Source organism: Tupaia chinensis, unplaced genomic scaffold (assembly GCF_000334495.1).
Source record: "Tupaia chinensis unplaced genomic scaffold, TupChi_1.0 Scaffold148234_1, whole genome shotgun sequence".
Classification (NCBI taxonomy): Eukaryota; Metazoa; Chordata; class Mammalia; order Scandentia; family Tupaiidae; genus Tupaia; species Tupaia belangeri.
Genome location: NW_006208084.1, coordinates 1,623,116 through 1,647,553, shown reverse-complemented (window position 1 = coordinate 1,647,553; position 24,438 = coordinate 1,623,116). Strand labels below are relative to the sequence as shown.

Below are 24,438 nucleotides of genomic sequence, written 5' to 3'. Positions count from 1 at the left end.
GAGGATGACCGTCTATGAAGAAATATAAAATACACACACACACACACACTAAAACTCTTGGAACTGGTAGTTCAATTCTGGCTTCAGGCCTGTAAGGATAATGTATTTGACAAGTGTCTTCAGGAGTTCTGGGGGAAAACAAACACACTCCTTTTTAATTCAGTGGCATGAGTTACACGACATATTTAGGACAGACTATCTCTTGCAGCAGGAAAACAAGGTTGGGGCCCATAGTAAAGAAGGTATTCTTGCTATGTTCCAGAGTTTCTGAAGGGTGTGCTAAGAAACTAGTGGTCATATGGTAGTTCTATTTTCTCATGCGCATGCACACACCCTACCATAAATAAAGAAAAGAGAAAGAATTAACCCTAATATCGACGACGAACTTTGGGCAATAATGTGTCCACGTAGGGTCATAGATTGGAGCAAATGTACCAGTGCGGTGCGGGATGTCAGTATTGCAGTAAGTTGTGTGTGAAAATGGGGGAGCTATATGGGAACTATACTTTTTGCTCAGTTTTGTTGTGAACCTAAAGCTGCTCTTGAATTGATTTAAAAATATAAAATCAAAAATTAAAAGAAGCTAGCAGTAAACTTACTGGGATAATTTTTTTTATAGAGGTTTTTGCCTTAGGGTATATGTGCTCATCAGAGAGAGAGAGAGAGAGAGAGAGAGAAAGAGTGATAGTGAGAGGAAAAGTGAGAAATTACCGCCCCAGGGGGAATGGCCATGCCATAGTCTCTTCTCCTCCATTCTCCTCCTGCGATCTTGGGCACACAGGTACACATGCCTGGCCTAATTTTCAAGCCACCAGGTCCAAGAATTGAACCACATGTGGGAATCTAGTGACATAACCACTAAGCTATCTGCTAAGCCCACTTCTCAGTATATTTTAAGACTTCGTGTAACAGTCTCAATGGAGAAGCTCATGAGATCTCTGCAGTTACGGAAGAGACTAGGAGGAGGTGATCTCACAAAAGGAAGGAGATCTGGAGGATGCACAATATCCCAGACCTCTGAGCCCAAAAGACTTTAGAAAGTTGCAGGACCCAGACAAAGCCATGGTACAAATGACTGGGGCAGGACTGACCATGCTGCTATGAGAGGAGAATGGCTGTTGCAGTTGGTGCCAAAGCAGCTCAGTGCTAGGGGTTCATACCAGGAGCATGAGGACTCACCAGGTGACACGTGCCATGTGTAGGCATAGAACATATGTGTATCACATATCGGTAGCATCTAGAAGCACTGCTCAACTAGACTAAGAATGTTCGATTGACAGATGGACAGGTATTGGTGGGCTGCTTTCTCAGCACCACAGGCAAATGCAATGCCATCCTGGACTCTGTGCACTAGTTCCTCAAGCTGTTGGATTCTTTTCCTGGCAGGGAGTCCCGTGTCCTGTGGCTGGCCATGGTAACTGGCCACATGGTTTATATTGAGGTGCAGAGAGTCTGGTGGGGCTTCCCTATCTCTGATCACAGTGGAGCTTGCCTTTCAGACTTCATTAACCCTATGACCAAAGTGGAAAAAGAAAAGAAAAAGAAAAACCTCTTGAAACTAATAGGCAATTACAGGGAGGATTCAGGATACAGGGTTAATATTCAAAAGTTAGTCACTTTGCTGTATGCCAGCAATGAACAATTGGAACTTGAAATTAAGAACACAATACTGGGACCAGCAGTTGGCATAATGATTATGTCCCTGGATTCCCACGTAGTTGACTGCAAGTTTGCGCAGTTTAAAATTCACTCCAGGCCCATGTGCATGCATGCCCAAGATCTATGGTAAGCACAAGATCTACACACATGCCCAAGATACCAAAAGGAGAGTGGAGAAGGGATTGCAGCATGGCTATCCTCCCTGGAGACAACTTAAAACTGCTCTTAAAAATAAAGTGTATTGGGACCAGCAGTTAGCGTAATGGCTATGTCGCTGGACTCCTACGTAGTTGACCGCAGTTCGAGTCCAGACCCGGTGGCTTAAAACTCACACCGGGCGTGTATGCATGCGTGCCCAAGATCCCGAGAGGAGAACGGAGGAGAAAGGACTGCGGCGTGGCCATCCCCACTGGAGGGTGATTTCTCGCTTTCTGTCTCTCTGTCTCTCTCTGTCTGTCTGGCAAGCGCACATGCCCTATATAGTGAAAACCTCTCCAAATAAATAAATAAATAAAGTGTATTGATTCAAAAATTGTGATTTCTCGCCGTCTTTCTATCTTTCTGTCTCTTTCTGTCCTTCCAGTCAGAGCATGTGCCATATAGCAAAAATCTCTCCTAAAAGGAAAAAAATATATACCATTTACATTACCAATCTTAAAATAAAATATTAAAGTATAAATCTAATAGAATATGTACAAGATCTATATGAGGAAAATTATAAAACTCCGATAAAAGACATCAAAGAGCTAAATAACTGAAGAGATAATTCATGTTTGTGTAAAAGAGAACTTAATATCACCAAAATGTTAATTCTATCCAAATCGATCTATAGATTCAACACAGTATCAATCACATCCCATCAAGTTATTTGTACAATTGACAAACTTAGTGTAAAGTTTATAAAAGGAGGCCGGAAGCCCAGAATAACCAACAATATTGAAGGAGAGAATAAAAGTCAGAAGTTTGAAGCCACCTGAGTTTAAGATTTACTGTGGATCTACAGTAATTAAGACACTGCAGTATGAGCCAAAGAACAGACAAATATATAGTGGAAAAGGATATAGAGCCCAAATAAACCCATGGAAATATAAGCAACTCATTTTTGACAAAGGAAAAAGGCAATACAATAAAGACAGTCTTTTCAACAAATTGTGGTGAGAAAACTGAACATCACATGCAAAAAAAATTGGTTCTAGACACAGCCCTTTCACTATTCATGAGAATTTACTCAAAATGGATAATATTTTGGAACTAATAAGCCTGGGCAAAATAAATAAAAACCTATACAACTCTTAAAAGATGACATATAGGGACCAGCAGTAAGCGTAATGGCTATGTCGCTGGACTCCCATGTAGTCAACCATGGTTCAAATCCTGGACCTGGTGGCTTAAACTCATGCTGGGCATGTGTGTGTGCATGCCCAAGATCCCAAGAGGAGAATGGAGGAGAAGGGATTGTGGCATGGTCTTCTCCCCAGGGGATGATTTTGTCTCTCTATCTCTCTCTTTCTGGCAAGTGCACGTGCCCTATTGCAAAAACCTAAATAAAGAAAAAAAAAAAAAAGATGACATAGAAGAAAATCTGGACAACCTTGGATTTGATAATGACTTTTTAGGTACAACAGCAAAGAAATTATGGTAAGTTAGATTTCACTAAAATTAAACACTTAAGCTCTATAAAAGACAATGTAAAAATTATTAGAAGTCAAGCCACAAACTAATAGAAAATATTTGCAAAAGACATACCTAATAAGGGACTATTATCCAAAATATACCCCCCCCAAAAAAAAAATCCTTAAAACTCAATAAGGGAACAACTACATTTTTTTCTTTCTTTGGAGAAGTTTTTTGTTATAGGGCGTGTGTGCTCGTCAGAAAGACAGAGAGAGACAGAGAGACAAAAAGCAAGAAATCATCCCCAAGGGGGGATGACCATGCCACAATCCCTTCTCCTCCATTCTCCTCTTGGGATCTTGGGCATGCACACACACATGCCCAGCATGAGTTTAAGTCACCAGGTCCAGGACTCGAACCACGGTTGACTACATGGGAGTCCAGCAACACAGCCATTATGCCAACCACCAGTCCCAGGAAACAACCACATTTTAAGAATTGGGCAAAAGCTAAGCAGATACTTCACTAAAGAATGTATATAGATAACAAATAAGCATATGAAAAGACGCTCAACATCATATCTCAAAAAGGAATAGCAAATTAAACCAACAATATGATACTATTACATATTTATCAGAATAGCAAAAAATCCAAACACTGACAACTTCAAATTCTGGTGAGGATGTGGAGTAAGAGGAACCTTCGGTTATTGCTGGTAGAAGTGAAAAATGTTATTACAGCTTTGGAAAAGAATTTGGTACTTTCTTGCAAAACTTTTACATGTAATCCAGGAATGCACTCCTTGGTATTTACCCAAGTGAGTTGAAAACTTATGACCACACAAATCCTGCACACAGATAGGTATAACAGCTTTATGCAAAACTTGGAAGCTTACAAGACATCCTTCAGTAGATGAATTGATAAATAAACCATGGTATATCTCTACAATCGAATATTCACTACTAAAAAGAAATGAATTGTGAAGCCATTAAAAGACATGGAGGAAACTTAAAGGCATATTACTAAGTTAAAGAAACCAAATCTGAAAAGGCTACATGTCATTTGATTCCAAAAACACGATATTCTGAGAAAAGCAAAACAACTAATAAAAAGATCAATGTTTGCTAAGGGTTAGTGGGAAAGGATGGATAAATAGGTGGATCATAAAGAATTTTTAGAGTAGTGATATTATCCTGTAAGACACTACAATGATGAATGCATGACATTACACATATGTCAAAACCCACAGAATAGGGACCAGCAGTTAGTGTAACGGCTATGTCACTGGACTCCAAAGTCAACCGCAGTTCGAGTCCCGGACCTGGTGGCTTAAAACTCACACCAGGCACGTGCGCGTGCATGCCCAAGATCCCGAGAGGAGAATGGAGGAGAAGAGATTGTAGCATGGCCATCCCCCCTGGGGGGTGATTTCTTGCTTTCTGTCTCTGTCTCTGGCGAGTGCACATGCCCTATAGCAAAAAACTCTCACACACACACACAAAAAAAAACACAGAATATACAAGAGTGGGCCATATTGTAACTATGGGATTTGGGTGATAATTAAGTGTTAACGTTGGGTCATTGATTGTAACAAATGTACCACTTTGGTTCAGAATGTTGATAGTTGGAGAGGTTTTGGTTGTGTAAGAGTAAGGAGTGTATAGCAAATCTATATTTTCTGCTCCATTTTGCTATGAACCTAAAATTGCTCTAACAAAATTAATCTGATAAAAATATTATTGATGTATTACATGCAACAATGCAGGACCTCATATTTTGCTGGCAGGACAAAGTAATGAACCTAAGGGAATATTAAAAATATGCTAACTTGATTTGAATTGAAGCCTTTGTATATTTGAAAAATGACTATCGAGATTTAGTAAGACTAGCCAATGAAATAATTCTTCTGTTTGGACCTCTGGATTATTTATTCTTATTATGATAACCGTTAAAGCCAAATATCTAAATAAACTGGTTTTTTGAGCCAATCTTCAAATTATTGTATCACATTGTGGTAAACCACCACTTCCAAAAGTAACAAAGCATATTAGAACAGATATATTTTAATAAAAGAAGATGCATGCATAATTTAAAACTAACTGATATGTTTTCGGAGTATTTTGAAGTATTCTTATTCATTTTGGTAGTGTATGATAAAAAAAGTTTGTGTACTATTGATTCAGACTCAGACAGTAGATGGTTTCATGACCAAGATCAATGGCAATGACAGGACAAGAGGCTTTAGGAACCCAGAGAAGGGGCAATTTCTGCTTTGAGATTTGGGAAGCATCAGCAGCATTCTCATACTTGCTTTTATTTACATCTTGTTTTAAGTACAAAATGTTCATGGGCCTTGAAAAAACACATTGGCCTGACAGTTTGAAAATGTCCACATTTTGGAATTGAGGCCCGTTTCCCATACACAGTGTTCTATACTTTTTGCAACACAGTAGTTAACGCAAAAATAATATCTACCTAAATCTACCTAAGGGACAGAATTTCTTTCAGCTATGCCTTCTTGGCTGATCTCTCACCAAGCCTTCCATAACACACTACTTACAAATGTATTCCTGTTTCCTGCTTTCTGTTCCCCAGTAAGTAGGTGGAAAATCTTTGCCATCCATCTGTGTGAGGGGCACCTGATAAGGTCTGACCCAAGCACTATTTTATTTCTGGGAGAGTTGAGAACAACAAATTGTATTGCCATGTGGAATGGCAAAGGTGTATCCTCTTATGTTTTGTGAAGGCTTTAAGGTGCGGTACTAATATCATGGATTTTCAGCCCAGCAAGAGACCTTAGAAGCCATCTAATTCAACCTCCTTATTTTAAAGATAAGTAAATTGAATTTTAGAGAGTGTTAGTGGCTTAGACAGAATCATCAGTTCGATGTAACTGACAGGCATAATACAGTCTAACACTTCTACATACAATTGAAGAAATTGAGGTTCAACCAGCTGAGGGACACTTCCAAGATGACACACTACATGATGAGGAAATCCAAGAGGAGATGAGGTATCTGCATGCTCAGAATCCTATGATGCGTTTGCAGCACCTGAATCACTTGAAATATTTCAGTCTTTGGACCAGCTGGTGGCATAGTGGTTAAGGCACCAGGTCCCACATAACCAATCCATAGTTTGAGTCCTGGACCCAGCAGCTTGAAAATCATGCCAAACGTGTGCACATGCATGCCCAAAATCCTGAGAGGAGAATGGAGGAGGAGGGATTGCAGTGTGGCCATCCCCCTTGGGGAGTGATTTATTGCTTGCTCTCTCTCTCTCTCTCTCTCTCTCTCTCATATCTCTCTCTTCCTGTCTCTCCCTTACACCCCCTATAACAAAAACTTGAAAAAATACCTTTCATTCTGAAGGGACAAAGACTGAGAAGAGGTAAAACAGTGAAATCTGTCAGGTCCCCAAGCCCGAGCTTGATCTTCATTATTGTATAACAAAGAATATGAATGGTCTTTGTCCCCCCCAATCTTGGGAGCTCACCTGTAAGTTCTTGCATTTGCATTTCCTGAATGATAGGAGAGTCTGTTGTTCTTGGTGGACCCTTCAGACCATACCCAATAGTTTATGCTAATGAGATAATTTCTTTCCTTTTTTTTTTTTGAGGTTTTTGTGTTTTGTTTTGTTTTGTTTTGTTTTGTTATAGGGCGCTTGCGCTCGCCAGACAGCAGAGAGAGACAGAGAGACAGAAAGTGAGAAATCATCTCCTGGGGGAATGGCCACACCGCAATCCCTTCTCCTCCATTCTCCTCTCGGGATCTTGGGCACGCACGCACACACACCCGGCGTGAGTTTAAGCCACTGCATCCAGGACTCGAACCGCGTGTGACTACATGGGAGTCCAGCGACATAGCCATTATGCTAACTGCTGGTCCCGTGAGATAATTTCTGATGGGTCTTCAGATAGTTTATGCTAACGTGATTACTCAGGATGGGGACTGGCCATGCCAGGAAGGGCAGCCATGTGATTAGAGGGTAAGGACTTTGTGTCTTGTGATATCGGCCTGGCCTCTGGGAAGACAGAGAGGCTAGATATTGAGTTTGATTCCATGGCCAAAAATTAATCCATCATACCCATGTAATGAAACTCCAAGAAAAATCTCCAGGGAGCACAGCTGGTTAGCAATACTCTACAACTTACCAGAAAGATAACACATCCTCAGAGATGACAGATGTGGGACCAGCAGTTAGTGTAATGGCTATGTCTCTGGACTCCCACGTAGTCGACTACGGTTCGCGTCCCAGACCCGGTGGCTTAAAACTTACACTGGGTGCGTGTATGTGTGTGCCCAAGATCCCGAGAGGAGTATGGAGAGATGACAGATGTATCACATCTGGGACCCTCCCAGACCTCACCCTGTTTGCTTCTCCAATGAGCTGATTGTATCTTTTCGCTAAAACAACACTTTAATCATAAGTATAGCATTATCCTGAGTTGAGTGAGTATTCCAGTGAATTATCAAATCTGAAGAGTTAGTGGAAAATGTTGAGTTGGTAGCCAGCTGGTCGAAAGTGAGGGTGGCTTGCCAATTCTGGAACTTGGGGCTGATGTCTGGAATGGGAAGTTTTGTGGAGGACTCTATTTAATCTATGAGGTTTGCTTCAACTCTGGGAATTTGGTTTTAGAAGTCAGTGCACTTATGTTCTATGATTCTAACGTTTTAGGGGGTAAAGACAGAGATACATGTGAAAACATTACAGTTAAGGTAATGATTTAATTTCCCCTGAGAAATTCATTTTCTCTGAAGTCCAGGCTTCACCATTCCACACCAGCTACACCTACTACACTCTCCCAAGACTGCCAGCCCATTCCTTCCAACATTCTAGAAATATTCTCAGTACAGGCTATAACATAGCAGTGCTTTCTTTCCACCACCACCACCCTCCACCTCCCGCTGGAGCCAGATTAGTTATTTTGAGAGCAAGATAAAAATCTTTCAGTCATTTTCCTCATGTAGACAAAAAAGCAAGCAAGAGAAAAAGAAACCACCTCATTTTTTATCTTGGATAATTGCTGGTTTGCTTTTCGTCAGGAAATTCAGGGATTACATGAATGCTGGCATGAGCTGGCAGTCAGGAGAGCGGCCTCTCCTCCCCTCTTCAGGAAATCAGGCTTGTCCTGTTTCATTTTTCCTTCTCAGAATAGGAGGCAGTTGTAAAAAGTCTTTCCTTTAGTCTCCATAGTGCCCAGGTACGAATTCAGAAAGACAAAGAACAGAATGGCTAAAGAAGAAGCCAAGATGATGAGCTATGATGCTGCCGAAGAGACAGTACAAGGGCACAGCAAGAATCACGTATTCAATACAGGAAGGCAAAGATTGCTGATTTCTTGGGTTTTGTTGTTTGTTTTTTGAGAGAATATCTGTGGCTTCAAGGCCTGGGAATTGCAGTAAGAAAATGGGATGAAATTGAAGCTTCTGCAAGGAGGAGATTCTCAGCCTTCGCCTCTCTGCTGTGCTCACTAAGCTCTTCGTTGGCAGGCCAATCCCATCAAGAACAGCCAGTGCCTTGGGAGTCTCATTCCCCCACACAGTGGGGCTTGGAAGGCATTCTGTTGCTCCTGTTTTCTTTAGCAGGAGTACTTGAAGGGAACCCTAGCCATTTTAGGGGAAAAATAGGTTTGTTCTTACAGAAAATAATGGGATGATAGGGAAGATTTTCTGCTTCCTCCTACTTTTCATGAGATGTAGTCCTCTACTCCATGAGAGAGAATATGTCTGGTAATTAGAAGTGAGAAATTTAATTAATCTCTAAAGCTATTTGTGGAACAGGAGCGATATCTATATGACAATGAGCTGAGAATGGGGAACAAAGGGAAGAATAAGACCCTGTTAGCAGGAAAATAATTACCCTCTCCTGTGGGAAGAGCTACAGTAGAAAGATGTGTCGGCTGCATGGGAGCAGCGAGAAGTGCCCAGTTCCAGAACAAAGGTAATGGGGGAAGGAGAGATGGGACTATCTGAACCAGAGGTAATTTGACCACATGGAAAGGGCAGGGGATTTTAAATTCATTAGATGAGGTGAAAATCTCCTTATTCAGGTCTGTTACCTTGGAAAAGTCACACAACCTCTCTGATCCCCTTATTTATTTACTATAATATAGAGTATACCCACTTCACGGGGTTATGGTGAGGATTCGATGGGCTATTTTAGACTTGTCATCCAGAGCAGTGCCTAGCCCACAGGAAATCTCAGCCAGTGGAAGTGGAGTAGTGATAATTAAGGTCAAACTCAATTTCTTCATTTCAGTGGGGAAATGGAACTGTGGATGCCATTCAGTGGGCAGCAGGGAAGTAGGAGATGACTCAGTTCTCTCATTTAGACAAAGCTAGGCAGATACTGAGGGCGGACATGATTAGGCTTGGAGAAAAGAGGAGTAAAGCAAATGTGGTTTGGAATCACTGACAGCTGACATGCCTCTAGGACATCTGGGTAGGAGGGTAATCAGAAAGTGAGGCACAAAAAGGAAGCATGAGTTGCTGGCTGCCCAAGGCAACTCCGAAGCCATCAGGACAGCTCAGCACCTCCTCTGTGTTATCTTTGCTGTTCTTATTCATCAAGCAGAGGACTCAGTCTCTCCAATGACTCAGACCTACCTCATAATCCTGAACTTTGAGGACAGCTTCAGGCAGGCATGAGCCCTTATTGGATTCAATTTAATCTTTTTTTATTATTATTCCATGACCATAGTGAGATGCCTACTTTGTGTCAAAACTCATTTAAAATCTAGAGAAGCAACATTGAATTAAATAATTGAGTTCTCTGCTTAGTAAGCATAGCTGCATGTACATGTACTTAAAGGTTGGGCATCTCTGTGTCTCTCTACTCACTGACAGTTTAATTTCAATAAAGGAGGCGCTGTCTTCATGGCCTAGTGGTTAAGAGAATCAGATCCGACATGGACAATCATGGTTCAAATCCCAGCCTGATGGTTTGAAAAACACACTGATCATGCATGCATGGGTGCCCAAAATTCAGATAGGATGGAAAAATGGAGGTGAGTGGAGTATAGTGTCACTATGCCTTATTGGAGATGCTTTCTCCCTCTCTATTTTATTTTTCAGAAGAGTAAAATAATTCTAAAAGAGGTATTAGGAGCTGAATGCTCATATTCTTCAAAATGCATATGTGGAAGCCCTAAGATGCAGTGTAGTTGTACTTAAAGATAGGTCTTCTAGGGAAATAATTAAGTTTAAATGACATCATAAGGATGGGGTTCTGATCTACATGGATTAGTTTCCTTATAATGAGAAATATCAGGTGGATATCTATACACACACATATATCTATCCTCACACATGTAGAAAGGCCATGTGATCACAAAACTACAAGCAGCCATCTGTGAGTAATCAAGAGAGTTGTCACAAGAACTAAACTAGCCAGCACCTTGATTTTGGACTTTCAGGTATCCAGAACTGTGAGAAAATTAATTTCTACTGTGTAAGCCACCCAGTCTATTGCATGGCAGTCCATGTGGACTAAGACAAAAAAGCCACTGTACGAGTTCGCTATTTCTATATAACAAACCACTGTATAACATAGCCACTTAAACATTAAGTATTTATAATTTTTCCCACATATTTACCTTTATTTTAGACACAAATCACTTCTAATCTCTGAAGTAAGAATATATAGAGTTAATCTAAGGAGATGAAAAAGGACCTTGTATAATTGAGGCACAGTAAACAATGTAGAATGGAATACGTTTAGAAAAACTTAAGAGCAGAATTAGGGGAGGCAACCTGCATCTAAATCACTGAAGCATTTATAATTTATAACGTATCTGCAAGTTTTCCAGGAGTCGGCTGATCGAGGCTGGCCTCTGCTATGGATAAGCATGTTCCATGTGTCTTTCATCCTCTTGCTAGGATCAGGCAGGGTAGGTCTCTCTCAGGGTTATGGTACAAACAAGAGAACAAGAGAAACATACACTTGGTCTTAGAGTGGTCACACAGTCACTTCTATCTATTTTGTTGACCAAAGAAAATCTCGGAACTGAAACATGGTTATTTTCACCTGATTTTCTTGGCTAAAAAAGGTTAGAAAGATGAACTTGAAAACATAAGTGCAAAAGTATATCTGAAAAAGTATAGATACAGAAGAGGCAGAAAATTAAAGCCAGTAAGGCAACCTACCACATTCAGGACTTAAATCCAGACGTTTAGATCCTATTTAGGGTTATTTTTTTTTAATTAGCAATTACTTTTAGTTTTAATGATAAATACATATACACAGACACCTATGCTTTTTACTATCTACAGGATTGAGCCTCAACAAATGCAAAAGTAAGGCAACGCTTCCAGAGTTTTCTTCTAACTCTCACTCATAGCCTCACATGGTTCATGCTCTTTGCCTCAAGCTATCACACTATCACATCTACACCCATAACCAGTGTCATTCTGTACTTTCAATATGAGGTCCTAAATTTTTCTTTCCTTTTTCTCATTTCATATAAACCTGCTCTTAGAAAGCTTAAATGTAAGACAATGTGAATCAGAGTCAGTAGGTGACACAGCAGTGAAGCATGATGTTCTGAAAGACAATCCCACATGGGAAAATTCTCTGTTCAGGTTTGGAGATGTCCCTGAGTCTACTGGTCATATATGCCCATGACTAGGGCCTGGTTGAAGAGTGGGGGTGGATTGTGGCACCAAGACCCTATGGGGGGTTCTCTCTTTCAGGCTCTCTCCACATGGAGGAGATATATAAACTTTAAAAGAGAGACATAATATAAATCACTGAATTCTGATGGCTGTTGAAGTCTAAAGCAAATATTTACTGAGTATTTAATCTATATGTGGTTCTGTGCCTGATGTTGAGGTATTTGGTCTTGGAGATAAATCATTGAGCCAGTTTCAAGGGGTATACACTCCAGTAGGAGAAATAATATATGCATATGATTAATTGTCTTATATATATAGAGAGAGAGATAGAGAGAGAGAGAAAGAGAGAGAAAGAGAGAATATAGCACCAAGAACTGTCCTAGAAAGCTGGAGTACAATGATAAAAGACAGGTTCATCGTTCCTGTGCCAACAGTCCCAAACTATGCAAAGTAGGTCAGTGAAGTAGGTAGTGTGCATAGAGCACTAGGGAGAAGACAGTGTTCCTAAGTTAAGAGGATTAAGGTGAGAGACTAGAGAAGGTATGGGAGGGTGGGAAAGGTAGCAGTTAAGTGGGTTCATAAAGTATAAACTAGTTTTTATAAACAATGTTACTCCTCTGGGCATGTGCTTAATAGAATGGCCTCTAGAGTTAATGATCTGGATTTGAATCTTTGTCTTAATAGTCAGGGAGTGGCCATGGATAATTACTTAACCTCTCTGCTCTGTGGTGTGCTAGTAAATGTTTAACAACTAAGTTACCAAAACACAAGGAAAGAAAGAGAGAGAAAGAAGGAAAGAAAGGATGGGTGGAGGAAGGAAAGGAGGAAAGGCAGGGAGGGAGGGAGCGAGCTACCTTTGCTCTGTAACATCTGTTGTTTTTCATGATGTAAATACTTCCACTATGGCCTCCTTCAAATTGCTAACCAACATGGTGACACTGAGAAATCATATACAGTAACACCCCATTTTATAGCACTTTCACCATACAGACATAACAGACTAATAGTCTCAAAAGCATTGATAATACTAAAATGCAGAAAATAATTAAAAAGTGATGAGACTTAAGAACTGACTGTCTTTGTTTTAAATATAATCTATTTAATTGTAAGTTTATATAATCTAATTTGTAACAATGGCTGCACTTTATAACCAGCCCACAAAATTCCTGAAAATTTAACTGTCTGCTTCGTCAGCTCTTGCCAGGCAGTCCAGCTCCTGCACGCCCTCACCTCTAAGCTTCTATATTTAATTCATGAAAGAACGATAAATAAACAGCTCCTAATTTATAGAATTGTTTAAAGATCAAATAGGATGGTTCGGAGAAGGTACTCTGCACCTAGCAGATTATAAACACTCAATTAATGTTTGCTGTTAACACCATCCTTACTATTATTGCTGTCATTAAATGTATTTATACATAAAATATGAATACTAGAAATGCCAGGAGGGATTTGGGGTTGAGTGAGGCCCTTGTAGATAAGGCCAGCCTGGTGAGAATCTGGTTAGCAGCCATAGCCTACTAAAGATAGTGCATGTGCACACCTGTACACCATTCCCAGACATGGCCTATTCACCATTGGTGTTCTGATGACATAGCACTTGCACACACAGGGCACATGAACTCTTTCCAGGGAACTTGGGGGTGTGGCTGAATAAGCCATTCTATACTCTCAGGTTGGAAATAGCCTGGCTCCCTTCTTCGAATCTTGCCATGATCACACACCTGGCTAGCCTCTTGTCCCCTGAGTGACACCCAGAACTCTGCTGCCTGTTTCTTCCTTTTGCCCTAAGGACTCAGAGAAAATTACCTCATACCTGAGGCTTACCTTTATTCATAAGCACTGCTTTATGCCAAGTATCCTTCTAAATGCTTTACTAGGATTTGACTCATGTGGTCTTCACGAATTTAAATGAGACAATATCACACCCATGTTCTGGATAAGAAAAGTTGCCTGAATTCCAGCTCTTTCACTCTCTTGAGGACTGATAAAATGAGTGAAAGAGCTGGAGTTTGCACCTAAATGTTGGCTTCATAACCTATACTGTTCACTACTGTAGTATTTCTAAGCTACCATACTTATCATCACATTCTTTTGTCATGGACAATTGGGGTATGAGGGCCAAATAGATCATTATTTTATGGTTTGGGATTTTAATATGTTTTTCATAAAGTCAGTAAAGCAAACCAACTCCCTTAATTGTGCTTTGCTCAATCTTGAGTTAAAGTAAGTCCATTTAATTCTGTCTCACATGGTGGGAAAAAATGGTAGGAATCATCCACTCAACTAACCTTTTCCCACTGTCTTTGGTGTGCTGACTGGCATTGTCCCTGGCACTCATGCTGCAGAGATGAAACAGTGGCTGGCCTCAGAGGCATGCAGTGAGTGGTAGTAAAAATTTCACAAGGGAGTAGGTTCAGAGCAGGCAGAGGGTTCAGTGCTCTCATCCTCACAGTCCCACATGAACTGCATCCTCCAGAAGGGTCACAGCATAGCAGGAGAGACAAATGAGGACCTGCAATCCTAATTACAGTACAATATAATAAATGCACTAACAATATATGCACAGTGATACAGGAGAGGAGAGGAGCCCTGTCTGAGAGGATCACAGAAGGTTTCTTAGAAGCAGTAGGGTTTGGACTTAGCCCTGAATAGTAAGAGGTTTTCCAGGCAGAGGAGGAGAGAAAGAGAAGAGAGAACATTTCACAGAAAGGGAAGAACAAATGTAAAGGAATAGTCAAGAAATTGAGGGTTGGCCCAGATCTGTAGCTCAGTAGTTAAGGGAGTCATATCTTACATGGCCAACCATGGTTTAAATCTTAGACATGGTGGCTTGAAAAATATGCTGATCATGTGTGTATATGTGTCCCGAATCCTGATGAGATAGAGAAATGGAGGAAAAATAAATACAGTGTGACCACATCCCACTGGGTAGTGTTTATGTCCTTTGATGACAGGAAGAGGAAAAGAATGGAGAAAGGAAGAAAGAAGAAAGAAAGAAAAAGACTACAGACCAATATCCCTCATGAACACATCAATATAAAGGCAAGTTCTCAACAAAATATTAACAAATTGAACCCAGCAGTATATAAACAGAATAATGCACTATGACCAAATGGGGTTTATCCCACAAATGCAATGCTGGTTCAGCATTTGAAAATCAATCAACACTAGGCACCATATTAACAGTCTAAAGAAGAAAAGCCTCATGATCATATTTATTGATAAAAAGAAGAAGAAATTTGGGGCAAACATTTTATTTTTAATAAGCACCAATGTGGGAAAGTGAAATGTCTAACAAAAAGGAGGCTCTGATCCTGAGAGTGGCAGATGGGCTAATTATAAAACAGGGAAACATTAAAAATGGAAGATGATGCAAGTTAGAGTAAGGACATTACAGCTGCAGAAGGCCATTACAGCTGGATCAGTCCTATAAACCCCTGCTGGTTAATAGACCTGGGACTAGAATAGAGAAGTTAGCAATAGTGTGATTGTCAGGGAGTAGATATTCAAACTCAGATCTTCATATCGCTATTCCAATGAGTGTTTTCCTATTCTACAACCTAGAGAGAAAGGGCAGTTGAGATCGCTGAGTGATAGAGAATCTAGAACAACACATTTGCCAGTGGCAAAATCACAACTAGATAAATAATTGCTCAGCTTGTTTGGGGAAATTACTCCAGCTATGTATATATAGAAGACATTCAAAGAAGAGAGAGCCGAGGTCTGAAGAGGGAGCAGAGGCCTGATGAATTTAGGGAGGACTTGATGGGAACATTGCAGATCACTGCTAGGACTGGGATTAGAACTCCAGTCTCCACACTCCTGGCCCCGAGCAGTTTCCTCAAAATCCTCAAAAGGGTAAATTCCTCAAAAGGCTAACACTGCTTTTGTAGCAGAATCTGCTTCTCAGTTTGGGAACCATCCTGCCATGAGTCATGCTTAAAGAAGAAAAAATGATCTACAAGGGAAATTAGTGCCTCCTCAAAATATAAACCAGAAGCATGAAGAGTCAGCTTTGCAACTGTCAATGGGAAAATAAGTGCAGTGGTATCTGCACACAGGCTATGGTAGTGCCCGCCCCCAAGCCTTGCCTAGTCCCAGCCCCTGCCCACTGAGTAGGAGGCCAGATTACACTCCCTCCTGACAATGTTCCTGATAGCTGCAGCCCACTCCATCACTTCCTCTTTCTGCCTTCCCACAACACAAACAGGAAATTGACTGTAAGAGAGCCGGGAGCCAAGTTTGTACTCACTTGTGCTTTTTTCTAATTGTTTAACGTGAAAATGTTTTATCTTTATGACAGAAGAAATCACTCCTTTAGGGGAAAGCAATATATCTTCTCTTTATTTTGTCCCTTAATGATGGTTAATATGTGTAGGTAATGCGCAGATAATAGATGCTCATTCAGGAAGTATTGCCATGGCTTACACTAGGCTATATTGATAGAGAGATGAATAAGATACCATCCCCACCATCAAATTGCTGCCAATTTCCTGGGAAACACAGATAGTTAAAGAAATAAAACAGAAATCTATTAAGGAATAAACATGTGTTCCCTGTTTCACCACAGAAGGTACCAGAAAACAACAGAAATTTGATGAGGTCTGAGAATTATAGAGTAGAAACTCTCCAAGTTCCAAAGTAGAGGGTGGGGAGGAGCAGGACCTTCTGGGACCACCACAGGCAATATCACTTTCCAAGACTGAATCTCTGGAAACTATCCTTAGAAGAGTATCTGACTACATATTGAAGTCTATCTTTTTTTTTTCCTCATGAAAGTAATGTTTTATACTTTTAATTTATTTTATACATTTACTGTACATCATTACAGCTTGTAAAATGAATATACCCAACATGAATACACTGTACCTCAGTCCTGTTAAAGATATCATACACATTATCATCAACAGACAATCCTCCATTTTTGTGTCTCTTATATGTCTTGCCTCTCTACTTTTCTTCTTGATTCCTTTCCTCTCATTCTCCCCCATCTCCCACCCTCTTTCTACACTGTCTGCAGAATCCATGACCATTTGCCATTCTATATCCTCTAATCTTTCAGTTTCCACCATAGAGTGTGGATAGTCAGTACATATTAAGTGGAGACACACAATATCTTTCATAGCCTGGTAGACTTATCTTAATTACTGCATTGCTAACAGAAATACCTGAGCATGGGTGCTTTTATAAATAAGACAGAAGTTTAGTTACAAACTCACCATACTGGCAGCTAGAAAGTCCAAAGTCCTAGGCTAGTGGGTATGTGCAGAGAGGGAGGGAGTTCCTGACTGATCTCTCTTTTATAACAACCAGCTCTCAGGAGAACTAGCTCCTTCTCCTGACAGAGAGAATTCATGGGGTCTAGACAGCATTAATCTATTCACGACACTGTTACCTCCATGATGCAATTACCATGAACCAATCACCACCTCTTAGGACTTTCCCTGGGACACATGAAGGAATTGCCATTTAATACCTTTACACTGTAGTCAGGATGATCAATTATCAACACATAAATTTGGGGGGACATATTTAAGCCATAGCAAGATCCTAAAATAAAATCCAACTAGCCTGAGGAAAGAACTAGAAAGAAAGGAAAAATAACAGTCTAGGGCCTTGAGTGAACCCAACATGCTGTCTAAAATTGGAATCAGCTGCAAGCTTCCTCCTTAGAATGTGATTGGAGGACCTAAAATCATTGAAAATGGTTATAGATTCTGGAAACAACATGGGAGGAAGGTGGGAGAAGGGGAGAGTGTAAGGAAGGAAATTAAGGAGGAAAATAGAGAGGCAGGACATTCATGGTACACCAAAATAGGTTATTATTGGTTGATGATATCTTCAACTGGTGTGAAATGTATTCATGCTGAGTAAATTCAACTTACAAGCAAAGTGCTGTACAGTGATTAAATGTACAAAAGAAAAAAAGAAAAAAACATACTGTGTGTGTGTTATACATATATATAATCAAATGTGAATAAGAACTAATAAAGCATCAATTGCGTAAAAAAAGAATATGTCTGCACAGGTGGATTGAAGGAAATGGTTTCCAAACCATGTGGAAGCATTTAGAATGGATGGCCCCGCTTTGTCCCCATGTCCAGACCTTCCTTCAAGGAGTCTTCTGGTCAGTTTCCACTTTCCCACTCCACGAGATGATCCATGCCAGCACCCTCTCTGCTCCTCAGACATAGCTCACTTCTGCTAGCTTCTAGTCATTGCCAGCACCCTTCCCTGTGGGCAGAGGAAACAAGAGGGACAAACCTGGACCTGCTCTGAGGGGCTCTGTCATTAAATATCAGACCTCTTGTCACCACCAGGGATGATCCAGCTGAAGGATGTTACCAGTAAGAACATGAGGCAGATTTGAACTTCCATAGGTTGAAGACAGTCCGGTAAGCACTGGTTATTATGGTATATAAATATTGGGAATAATACTTGGTTATAAAATAGAGAGGCCATTTATTCATTTATTTGCCAAAGGGTGTGGGCACTCATAGAAAGAGAGAGAGAAAGAAAATTCTACTGGGCATGGTCGCACCAGTCCTTCCTCCATTTCTCCTTCCTGTCAGAATTTTGGGCACACATGCCCACCATGTTTTTCACTTGCCAGGGTCAGATTTGGACCACAGTCAGCCATGTGGAATCCAATTCTCATGGCAAGCTCTTAACTCCTATGCTATAGATAGGCCGGAGAAACTTCTTAAATCAAATCTACTGAGATAGAATTTAGATACAATAAATGAAGGTCCCTTTTATAAGGGAACAGTTTGTAACACTCTGACATACATATACACCCGTATGCCTAAGTCTCCAGTCAAAGCATAGAACACTTCTATGATCCCCAATGGTTCCCTCTTGCTTCTTCTCAATCCACTCCCCTTGCTGCCCTGCCTGAACTGATTCCTACCACTACGGATTCTAGAACTTCTATGAGTGAAATAATACACTATATATTCTTGTGTATCTGGCTTCCTTGTCTTAGCATAATGTGTTTCCAACATTTTATAAATTCTAACACAGAGAAAATATTAAATAAGTTTTTCATAAACTCCTTTGTATTCACTGCCTTTATTCTACCATTAATGTTTTCCTTTACTTGTTTTTTTTTTTAACATATCTATCTAATCATCTATTCCTCTATTAATCTGTTCATCTTTTTTAAAAATACATTCAGGATGTATTACTAATTAGAATAAAATATTTGTTACATATTTTCTTTTAAGGCAGTGTTAACATTCAGAAAAACACACAAATATTTAGTGTACATTTTCTGAGTTAGTTTTTCTCATTTTATTTAATTTTGCAAGAGGATGAGTGCACTCACCAGAGAAAGATAGAGCCAGGAAGTGAAAAAGCAGCCCCCAGGAGGGTGGTCATGCCACAATCCCTTTTCTTCCACTCCTATTTCAGAATATTTGGCATGCACATACATGCCTCTAGTGTGTTTTTCAAGCTGTCAGCTCTGGGAACTGAACCACACAGTCGATCATGTGGGGTCCAACCACCTTAACCAACACACCACCAACTGGCCTCATTTTCTGAGTCTTGACAAGTACATGTACCTGTGTTACTCAAATCCGTGTCAAAACATAGAGCCTTCTATCAGTACAGAATTCCCTCCACACCTTTTCCCAGGCAACACTCTACTTCCGCTATCAAGACAATTTCTGCTCTGAATTTTTTTTTCCCACTTCAGCTTAGTTTTGTCTGTTCTGGAACTTTATATAAGTGGAATCACACCTCAAGTACTCTTTTTTGGTCCTCTCACTTGGTGTAATGCCTTTGAGCTTCACCATGTCCTTGTCTTTAAATCTGTACTTCATTGTTTTTTTAGAGCTGAAGAGTATTTCATTACATCAATATACTACAATACATTTATCTATTTTCTTACTGACAGACACCTAGACTATTTCTAATTCTGGCTTATTGTGAATAAAGCTATTCAATACAACAAGTATTTTTATACTGCTTTTTCTAGGAATGTATGTTTTTTCTTTCTCTTTGATAAATACATAAGAGGGGAATTTTTGAATCATAGGGTAGATATATTATTTCTTTTATAAGAAACTGTCTGACTTTCTCAGAAGTTCTGGTATCATTTTACACACTCACCAAAACCAATGAGATTTGTATTTGTACCACATAATTGCCAACTTTTGGTGCTGTTAGGTTTCACTTCTTTCTTCCTTTCTTTCTCTTTCATTTTATTTTATTTTATTACTTTTTAAAATTTGCCATGAGACCATCAGAAGATGTAGTGATTACATCACTGTACACCCACACGGCTGACCGTGGTTTGAGACCCAGACCCAGTGACTTGAAATTAACACCAGCTGTGTGTGCGCCCAGGATCCTGAGAGGGGAATGGAGAAAGGTTTGCAGTGTGACCATCCTCCCTGGGGGGTGGTTTCTCACTTTCTCTCACTGCATCTGTATATCTCTCTCTGGCAAGTGCATGCACCCTAAAGCAAAAGTCCCTAAAAAAATAATAAAGAAGTAAAATAAAATAAAATTTGCTAGAGGATACATACACTGGCTGGAGAGAGATAGAAAGAGGGTGAAAGAGAGAAAGTGAGAAAGCATCCTCCACGGAGAATGGTCACTCTAAAGTCCCTTTTCTCCATTTCTCCTTCCTTTTGAAATTTTGGGCATGCACACACATGCACCCATGTATCTTTCAAGGATCTGGATCTGAGACTCAAACCACACAGTTGGCCATGTGGGATTCAGCCACCTTAACCATTGTGTCACTGGCTGACTCCATTTATTTTTAATTTAGCTAGTCTCACTAGTGTTTTGTGATTTCTCACTGTGGTTTTAATTTACATTTTCCTTTACATGGAATGCTTTCTAGAGTGCAAAGGTATAGTAGGGTAACTATCGTTAATAACCATTTAATGTTTGACTCAACATTGTTAGAAAAAAGAATCTTGGATATTCACAACAAAGTAACGATCAATTTTAAAGGTGATGTGTGTTTTATTATCCTGATTTGATCATTACATGGTGTATGCATGCATTGAAAAAGAACACTGTACCCCACAAATATTTGCAGATACTATATGCCAATTCAAAAGTATTTCCAATATATGGTAGAGAAGGAGTAGGCAGATGGAACTGCACATACAAAGAACTAGCAACACGTGGGAGCCTGACCCTACTAAAGCCCTGGAAGTAGTTCAGGGTGGTAGATTGTGAGGAAGGTAAAATGAATTATGAGATAACTAAATAGGAACCTTGCAGGCTTGATACCAAGATTTTCTCAGATCCCCATTTAATTGGTATTTGTTTATTGTGATTGCCTCTATCACAAGAATACAGTGGTCTCCTCGTATCCACAGAGAATATAGTCCCAGATCCCTAGTAGACACCTGAAACCATGGCTTGTGTTGAACTTTGTATATACTTTATTATTTCCTATACATACAACCTATGATAAAGTTTAATTTACATATGAAGCACAGTGAGAGTGTAACGATAATAACTCATAATAAGGAAGGCTCTGTGGCTGGTGGTTAAAGCAGTAAGATCTCATATGGTTGGCCCCACAGTTGCAGTCTCAGATCCAGTAGCTGGAGAAACATTCCACACACAAGGATGCGCATGTCCCAAATCCTGACAGGATGAAGACATGAAGAGGGGATTGCAATACAACCATGCCTCATGGTGGGGAGGCAGGGGAGAGGGTGTTTTCTCCCTTTCTATCTCTCTGTCTTTCTCCCTGTCTTTCTCCAGCAAGTGCACAAACTCTCTGGCAAAACTGAGAAAACAAACAAATAATAAAATGGAACAATTATAGCAATATATAGTCATAAAACTTATGGGTGTGAGTTCTCTGTCTCAAGATATATTATTGTACTGTATGTACCCTTCCTCTCATGATTTGTCAATATGATAACCGAGATGGCTACCGAGTGACGAATGGATGGGTAGGGTATACATAATGAATGTGCTGGACAAAGGAATGATTCACGTCCCAGGCAGAATAGAGATTCCATCACGCTACTCAGAATGGTACAGTTTAGAAGTTATGAATTATTTCTGGAATTTTCCACATATTTTCAGGCTGAAATTGACTGAAAGCACAGAAGGTGAAGCTGTGGATTCAGGGGACTCCTGGGAAAGCCCTGTGAATCCAAGTTCTTTGTCAATTTTGTTAACCATTGAATCCCCAAGAACTAGAACTGATGTGATGCAAGAACTCAATAATTGACTGAATGAATCAATTAACTGACCCTCAAACTTGTCCCCATTAAATGTATGTCCCATAAAAAAGGAATAGCAAAGCTGAGTTGAGATGAGAGTCCGAGAAGGTGCCATGCTCTCCAGTTTTTGTCTCAAGCACTTCATGCTATTCCTTCTGCAACGATGTTAGCGATAACTGCACAGAGGTCACATTACCATGCCTGATTTTCACATAAGGCAAACTTGAGACACGGAGTCTTATCTGAGTTGTCTAAGGTCACAGCTACAAGTAATGACACATGTTCCTGTCTTCTAGACCCACAATTCTTTTAGTTCAGTATCTAATGCTCAGACCCCAACCTATCCATGTGGGAGATTCATATCAGCACGCAGGAGTAACAAAGTCCCCTGTTCTGACAATGGCACACCCAGGCTTCTCTCTGAGGTACAGAGAAAGGCTGTTGGTCGCAGGCTGCTCACAGAGTGAAATACACTTCTAAGGAAGGAACAGGGGGAAAGCTTGGAAGTTAAGGAGACGTTAGAAAGTAAGTTCTCCCTACTCCACCTCAACATGCCATGGGATTACCAGCTTTACCCAACTGTGACTCACCATCATTGTTCTAAATGGTCAAGGCAATTCTTCCCATTTTACAGATGGGGAAACTGAGGCTTAGAGAGGCAAATGTCACACAGCCATGCAGAATAAGGAATAGAAGGCACATAGGACTTCTGACCCACTGTCCAGTAAGTATCTTCTTCAGAATCTTTCCTTTCCTCCCTTCTAGAAGGCTCATTTTCCTTTGTGTTGTCTCCCCACCCAGATTGGAGTAAGTATTTATGACACTTGTTTATGAGCTTGTCTTTTCATGGTCAGGAACAATATTGCCTTGTACATAGTAGGTGCTTTTTCTGGTCACTCTATAGCACAGTGGTTAAGGATACAGGAATCAGAGAGAGCTAGGTTTGAATCCCAACCCCAATGTTATCGGGCATCGGATAAGGCACGGAACCTCTCTATGCCTCAACATATGTAAAATCATACTCCTTCAAGTCCAATACAAAGTAACCATTCACGAATCATTAGCTGTTATTACTATTAATAATAAATATTTGTTGACTATCATCTTCTGGCAGATGTACTAATTCCCAAAATACACAGCCATTTGGTAATTCTGACTTGTTGGCCTAGAGTTCCATCTGGACCTTATAGAAATAAAACGAAGTTGGAGGAAAAATGAAGTGATTGGACTTTTCACGCTAGCATGTAGGGGCAGAGATAATTCAGTCTTCTGAAAATGAAAATTAATCATTGTGGCTTTGCTCAGCAGGCAGGCAGGCAGCAAGAATGCTAGTTGCTCCTTTTCTGGTCACTAGCTAGATTGTTCAGGAAATGAAGAAAAAGATGTGATTGTTGCAAAAGGCGGCCTCATGGACTACATCCTCCACATCAGATAAAGGCATTATCAGCTTCTTCTCGGTCTCCTCTATGGCTGCATACTTAGCCAACAGGCTCCCAGAACAACAGCCGAGTGCTCCCAGCATTGTTATTCCTCAGATTAATCTGGTTTCAATATATTCCAACAATACATACTTTATCTATGACTCTAAAAAAATAAAACCTATCCGCTTCAACTATTGAAATACAGTCTAAGGCATTAGACGCATATGCTAAAAATGTCTACTGCTGAGATAAACACACTTTGTATGTGTCGCCTTAGCACCTCAGAGAACATTTTCTGACTAGACAGTGGTCCATTTCCTGAGCATCTTTCTGAAAAGTATTAATAGAACACTGAAATACTCTTTTAAACATAGACAAAGCTTTTTACTTTTTGTCCCAGGCACTTAGTGATGCACCTGGGACAATGATGCTAATGATAATTGCATGACAGGGATTAGGTTCATACCACTATGCCTATTTTTCACATAAGGCAAAATCGAAATACAGAGCCTTTATCTGCCTTGGCTCAAGTCATAACTACAACTAACGGCATGTTTTTCTGTCTCCTAGACCCATGATTCTTTCACAGCAATATGGTAGATACCTGTTACTTTCCCAACACCCACCCTCTCTTTCTTCTAAGAACAACAATGCATCCAACTAGTAACATTCACTTCTCCACAGTTTTCTGTAGCTAAGTGTGACCATGTGGCATTAGTCAGCTGAATTATTTGGGAAACAATTTTAACAGAAACAGACTCAGTATTCTTTTTCCCTCTTGTGGCATTTTCTTATACTTTTTGCCTATAATTTAAACACAGAAATCCTGGAGTGCAATGGTCATTCCAGGACCATGAGGTGACACACATTGGGACAAATGTTAAGGATGAAAGAGAAAAATAATAAAAAAGAGATTAG

The 24,438-nt window shown here is 40.1% G+C and overlaps 1 pseudogene; it reads left to right on the top strand.

Moving 5' to 3' along the window:
- Positions 1-1,071: 1,071 nt before the first annotated feature.
- Positions 1,072-22,107, top strand: LOC114006474 (N-alpha-acetyltransferase 38, NatC auxiliary subunit pseudogene; annotated as a pseudogene).
- Positions 22,108-24,438: the final 2,331 nt, after the last annotated feature.